The sequence below is a fragment of the Meleagris gallopavo genome, chromosome 13 (genome assembly GCF_000146605.3).
Source record: "Meleagris gallopavo isolate NT-WF06-2002-E0010 breed Aviagen turkey brand Nicholas breeding stock chromosome 13, Turkey_5.1, whole genome shotgun sequence".
Lineage (NCBI taxonomy): Eukaryota > Metazoa > Chordata > Aves > Galliformes > Phasianidae > Meleagris > Meleagris gallopavo.
In genome coordinates this window covers 9,493,195-9,500,193 of record NC_015023.2, presented here as the reverse complement: position 1 = coordinate 9,500,193, position 6,999 = coordinate 9,493,195, and positions in this window count along the sequence as shown.

The window sequence follows — 6,999 nt, the reverse complement described above, 5'->3', positions numbered from 1 at the left end:
CGAGGGCGGCGGGAGTCGGGGCGGGGCGGGACTCCCTCCGCTCCGCGCCCTGGGGGGACGCTTCCCTCCCCTGCCGCCATTTGCTGGGCCGCGAACCCCGAGAGACCGTGCCGCGATGGAACGTACAGTGGGATGCCGCGGTAGCAGAGCACGCCAGTTAGAAATGCTCGCGAATACCCACTGAACTTTAAGTCCCGGGCCTCGGTTGATCGGCAACGGCTTAATTAAAGACACGCTGTCACTCCGAGAGCCGGTTTGTTTTTATGAGAGCCATCGTTAGCTCCAGATGCGGCAGCTGCCACCCGTTTCCTGTGTTTGTGGGGGTGGCTGCTCCGTGCTGCGCCAAAGCCTCAGCAACAGCATGGCGAACAGCAAGGCCGAGGGAGGCAGGGGGAAAAACGTGACTGCACAAAGAGGCTGGGGGAGCGCGGAGTAAAATCCTCCTCTTGGGAAACTTGAATGCTAGCTAGAGCCGCGGCGCACCTAGCCCTGTGCGAAGCAGACAGTTGCTAAGGCAGCGGACTGCCAGGACGGACGAACTTGGTCCCTCTGCTTAGGAGGGGATGCGAGCCGGAGCCGCACCGTTATTAATGGCAGCCCGCACGGCCGGTCCATAGGGCCGGGCACCGCTGTGTCTCAGCCTCTTGTCACCGAGGCAACAAAATTCTATTCTGCCTGCACGTGAGAAAAAAACTGGCAGGCACCTCGGCCTGTTTCATATGCTGTAATCCTCACATGGGTTTTAAAGATCAATTAATGGTTGCTAATGCTATTTATTGTCTGCTTTCGAAAGTTACTCTTGAAAGCAAAATGATCCCTATTTAATATATTATGCACTCATCAGAGCAGAAAGCTTTACAGAACCACTTATGCATTTTGCTACACGTGTTTTACTACAGAGTATTAAACTAGTTTTGTAGATTTTTGATTAAAAATACATCTTAATAAATCAGCAACAAGTCAATCCTGCACTACTCTGTTTTGTTCTGTATAGGAGTCTATGGGAGGATAGAAGCCCTAGAGCAGAGACAGAGGAAAGACTTTCAACACTCCCTGTGTTGAAAAGAACCTTATCTCTAACATTAAGAATTTGTCCTGCCTTTTTGACTATGCAACCCCTAGGTCACTTGGAGAAAAAAAACCTGTAATGAGCAGAGGAGAGACAAGCAAGAGGGAAAATGCTTTGTTCACGGATAATGTCTACTCTTAATTAGGTGGGTTTTGAAATAAACAGTCAGAATCCATGCTGTGGAGTGGCTGCAGCCAAGGGGTTACAGGTCTCTCAGTTCACTTAACACAAACTTGTCGATAGACCACCTCTGGGGAAAGCCAGAACAATTACATCTCCTAGCACTGATCCGACAAGCGGAAAGACTTCTAAGACTCCTCTGTTTCCATATACACTACATTCTACTTGTGTCATTTTGCTCAGTTAAGGAAGACAACAGTGTATCTTCATGTGACCATGTGTATTTCAGTAACAACTTCTGTGGATGGGTAATTTAGAAAGCATTTCTTTTGATTTAAGAAATATTAGTACTGACAGACAGGAAGCATGCTGATGTACTACTCCATCCTCTGATTTATCTCCAGTAATTTCCCCCAGAGAAATGCAGAAAAATTGACCAACAGGTAGCATTTTCTGCTTAACCTCTTAAGGTTGAATTCCATTTCATTACTGCTCACAAGTATGAGAGTCTAGAGTCCACCAAGAAAACAGGAAAATTAATGATTAATTGATAGGGAACAAAGAATTTTATATAGAAGGGCAAGATGAGAACTTACCATTAAGTAACTTAGTTTATGCTTAGTCTTCTGTCTTCATTCCTGTTTTTGACTTTATAAAGCTCTGGTCTAAGTAAGCTGTCCCAGGGGGTAAAAAAGGAAAGATGGAGATTATATGAATTTTGTAGAGTTAACATTTTTGCAGTCACTCTTATTCAGGAAGGAGAATGGTCTGGCAAGGAGCTGTCTTGGTTTAAGTACCAAAAATGCATCAAGGCCACTACAGAATGATTAAGTGCCATTAAACTGATGGCACTTGAATTGTATGCCATTAGGGAAAAGAAAAAAAGTCAAGCTCATCCGCATAGACAGACAACTCCCCTCTCTGGAATGGAAACTGTATCCAAATGTTTTAGGAGAGAATTTGGCCTGAGGAAATACTCAAGTGTATTGAAACAAAAAATATTTCTTTTGCCTGAAGATGATGACTTTTTACTGTTGTAGACCTCCAGTATTTATAGATAGGAAGCTGCCTGTATCAACTTTTTTAGCATATGGGTTGTAACAGAACTGAAATTTCAACCTAAGTGACTGTTGCTTTTTTAATATGAATACTGGCTTTGACTTCTAAAAAGCCACTACAAGCTTACAAGTTTCTAGTATCAGTACAAAACTGAAAAGAAAAAAAAAAAAAAGCTGATGTAGAATACTATAGCATTTACACGAGATAACATTACCTCTAATTAAATAATTCAACTCAAGGAAGAAGGTTGTATGAGAAACTGAGTCTTCTGGAAGGACAGTTCACTAAACTGCTAAAGATCCTGATACAAATCATCCGGTCAAGCAAGCAAGATCAAGTTTGCCTTGAACACTTCATATTACAGGTGACACCACTCAAGTATTTGAAAAAAAAAAATTTTTTTTTTTTTAAAAGCAGCTTGACTTTTACATTCCAGCATGAGATAGCAGCTGCATACCACTTTAGCTGTTGACTTACAAGTGCAAGGTGTTCTTTCACATCCCCAACAGATGATGATCTACAGCTTCTGGGATGATTTGCCTATGCTCATCCTAGGAGAAAGTGAACACAGAATTACTATCAGTAAAGTTACCACAGCCTGACTCAGCCTTCACCAGGTGATGTAGTACATCAAATGTACTTTTTATATGAGCCCCAGAGTATTGTTAGCTTGTGGACTTGCAGTGTGCAATGTTAACAACAAACAACAAAACGTAACACCATTTCAACTCCTTCACAATGAAAGTGATTTGCTATTTAAAGATATGACAACCCAGCATCAGAAACTATGTTTGGAGATGGCTTTTATGTCTCCTACTTCCTGGAAGGAACAAATACTTGCAAGTTTTAAAGCTAACACATAAATAAAGATATTTAAATACCACAACTTCAGCTGTAGTACAGGCTGGAAGTATTCTATTTGGGCTATGCTGGCTTGCTCTAAGGAATTTGAAGGGTTATTGCTGAGGATGCCCCATCATGTTGTGCTGGAGTATGTACCACAATGAGTCTGTAACTCATTTGTTTTAAAGCACTTTTTCCCCACTCACATGTAATCTGAGTGACAAGTAGTCACTCTGTGCTACTGTCACCTAGTGCTGACCATCAGAAAAGCTGTCATAATAAAACATGCCCCAGCCAAGGTACAGCTTCACTGAACACAAGGCTTGGCAGAAATCCTGCAAATTCATGGCTAGGATTTGATCACAGTGAGCTTCCGTTTTCAGCACATTCCTGCTTCTCCATCTCCAAGGATCAATCCAGCTTTATGAACAAAGCAGGCCAGAAACTGGTAACCTCGTAGCAAAGATTTCTCAATGCCAAACGTTGGCTTCTATTTAATAATAAACAGCCAGTGAGAGAGGTCTACTGGAGAGGACAACATGTGCATCTGTGCATTAAAAACTGGGGAGAGAGTAATGAGATTTTATGGGATACAAAGTACAGCCTTCCATAAGACATTTTAGGGGAAAAGTAAGGCAAAGAAAGGTCAAGCTATATTTGTACAAGGGCTGGTATGTTACCTGCAATGGAACATTTTTGCTGTTTCTCTCCTAGAAAATATGCTATGGCTTTCATATTAAAAGACCACAAGAGGACACTATGGTGCCACTTATCGTCAAAATTTGTTTACTGCAAGGAACTTCCTCCTTCCCCACTTTCAAAGTTACTTGTAACTGTATTTGGTGCACGAAATAGACATTTTCTACACATACATATTAAACTCCTCTTTACACAGAGAAAAATCATTAAGTCTAAATTTTTTTCTTTCTCCCTTCAAACTCAGTTTTGGTACTTTAAAATAAGACAGACTAGACCAAAGTTTTCTCCACTTAAATTGTTAAATATTGCAGTAATTTTCAGGGGAAGATTAAGGTGCTGAAAAAACATTCCATGGTTTGTTGCACTTCCTTTTATTTTTTCATTTTTATCTTTTTTTTTTAACATAACAATTTTTCTAGTTCAATTGCATTTTCAGCACTTAGATTTGCCGTGATCTATTTATTTTTTAATGAATGACTCAGAGAAGAAACTTTTATTTGTCTGACAGAACTCATAGTAGCTTCAATTCTAATATTAGCTGTTTTAAAATCGATTTTGTTTCTCAGCAAAACTCGTAGAGAAACCTGAATTCTTGCTTGTCAGTATCATGTTTCTTTCATTGTAAAACTGCCGACTTCATAGGTGAAAGAAATGTTTTGTGAAAATACTGAGCTGAGATTAGAGAGAAAGGGCTTCAGAGAAAAATACCCACCCACAAGGGAGAGAATTATCCTAGCAAAGTTTAAAAATCAACAGAAACAGAGCAAAATGAAGCGATCTCTCACTTGAGATGAGTAGAAGCAGCAGCAGTTCTGTGAGGTAGGTTAAATGCTGAACTTTCATTACGTTGTGTTTTTTACAGTTTGTTGGCTCTCCTCATGACAGATTTTTTTCATGACAGAAGCAGCTGAACCAGGTCTAATATCTCCTCTGAGATCACAGGAATACGGTGCACAGAAGAAAGGTTGTGTGCTGCTTTTATCTGGATGAAGAAAAATCATAAATTGCAACAACTTCTCAGACAACATACAGATGAGGAAAGAGTTGTCAGCTTTGCTATTTGAGGAACTCAAATGTGTGAAAACTGTGTGAACAGCTCATCTGATAATACTAGACATCTGGTAGCTAAGGTTTTATCTTAGTCACCAGAGATCTTGACACTTATGAAAAACAGAACTGGGATGAAAATATTTTTCTCCTTCTATGGAATTTTGTTTTTCTCTGTCAGAAATTACGTAATCATCTTATAAATAAATGTGAAGGCTAATAAAAGATTTAAAGTTTTTTTTGTTTTGTTTTGTTTTCCCAAAGGGAAAAATCATAGAAGCACCGAACACCCAACAACCATCACAAGGTGCTTTCTTTGTAGATGTCAGGCTTGTAAGCTGTCAAGATAATTACCTGAAAGGAGGTTGTAGTAAGGTGGAGGTCAGCCTCTTTTTTCAGGTAACAGAAATAGGATGAGAAGTAACGGCCTTTAAAGTTGCACCAGGGGAGAGTAAGGTTAGATGTTTGGAAAAATCTATTCTTTGAAAGAGTGGTGAGTTATTGGAACAGGCTGTCCAGGGAGGCAGTGAAGCCACTATACCTGGAGGTGTTCAAGAAAATAGGTGTTGCACTGAAGAACATGATTTAGTGGGCATGGTGAGGTTAGGTTGACAATTGGACTAGATGATCTTAGTGGACTTCTCCAACCCTAATGACTTCATGATTCTACGATTAAAAAAAATCAATATCAGATGAAAAATATATAGTTCCTAGAACACTGACTCAAATACTCCAAAGTGGCCCAAGAAGGATAACCCAGCATCAGCCTGTCCTGAACACAGTTCAGCTAATCTACAGGCTGCTCTGGGTCTGCGAATTAAATCTAACAAATTGTAAGCATAAATGCAAATGTTTGTTGTTTTTTTTTTTTAAGAGAATGAAGGAGGAAAGGAGTTGTAGACTAACAATTTTGCATTTTCAGAATTTGAAATAAGTTGATCATTTCCACATGCGTTAGTTCAGGGAAGGGTGAACAAATGAGCAACTTATCAGTAGCATAACAGGGTAGAAAGTGCAACGACAACAGAGCAGCAAAATCTCATGCTGCAGCAAATGAGAATTGCTGAAACATAACAGCCATGGACACAGAAACAAGGGAAAGAAGCTGTTTACATTCAGAAGGCCTTGGGTACGCAGAGATCTCCAACAAGATACATTTGCCTCCACTGCTAACCCTTAAATGAGATCTGAGAAGGGGTGGATCCAGCTCCCCTGGGCTGGCCCTCCCTTCCTACCAGGTGCTTAATCACTACTTCAGGCCATGACTTAGCATTTCTGCTACAAATAGCAAACAGAATAAACCCAAGCTTCAGTTGCTGCAGTCTTGCTCTGCTTTTCTGCTCCTCCTCTAATTGTGAGCACTTAACTTTGTCAGAGATGATCAGTAGAAAAACCATCACTGGAGAGAGGAAAAGAATAATTCCAGATAGATCAGCCTCCGAAATCAGGAATGCTGTCACAAGCGAAACAACATGCAGCCAAGATTCAGAGTAGAACTGAAACAGTCAAAGTTGACAGCTGTACTTCACTTTAGAAGATGATGGAGATGTGATGATATTTGTCCTTTCAAAGTTGATTTTTTGGTGCAGATGCCTACTGAACTTTATGTTTAATTACTCCACATCCAATGTAAAATGTGTAAAAATCCTTTTGTGGCCTAAACAAGTTGCTCACCAAGTCAGTCTCAAGCAAGCAATTTATCTGAAGTTTTCTCAGATAACTGTAAGGAGCAATGGAAAGGGGGACTTCTACATCACTGCACATCTGTGCAAAATGTTGTAAAGTAGAGGTTATCTTACCCTGATGCAGTCTGTCTAGTTCCACATAGCTTGACCAAGTGAGCTGCTGCCAGAAACACCGTCATCAAGGACTTGCTGTAATGAAGCTGTGTCACCCACATTTCCTTTTCATAAGTACCTGCTCAAACTTCTCTCCAGGTTAGGCTGCATTTGAATAAAGATGAAGCTAACTACCTACCTCCAGGAGCCTGTAGGCTTAAATCTATCTGACTTTCTTCTGTCTACCATGGGGGAACTAGCTTCCAATGCAGAGAGGCTCAGGAGCCTCACAATACCATGACCTTCCTTCTGCAGCAAAGATGCACAGTCATTTCAGGGCTTTTTGAACTTTACACTATTTTGTGAGATTACAACAGCATCTAG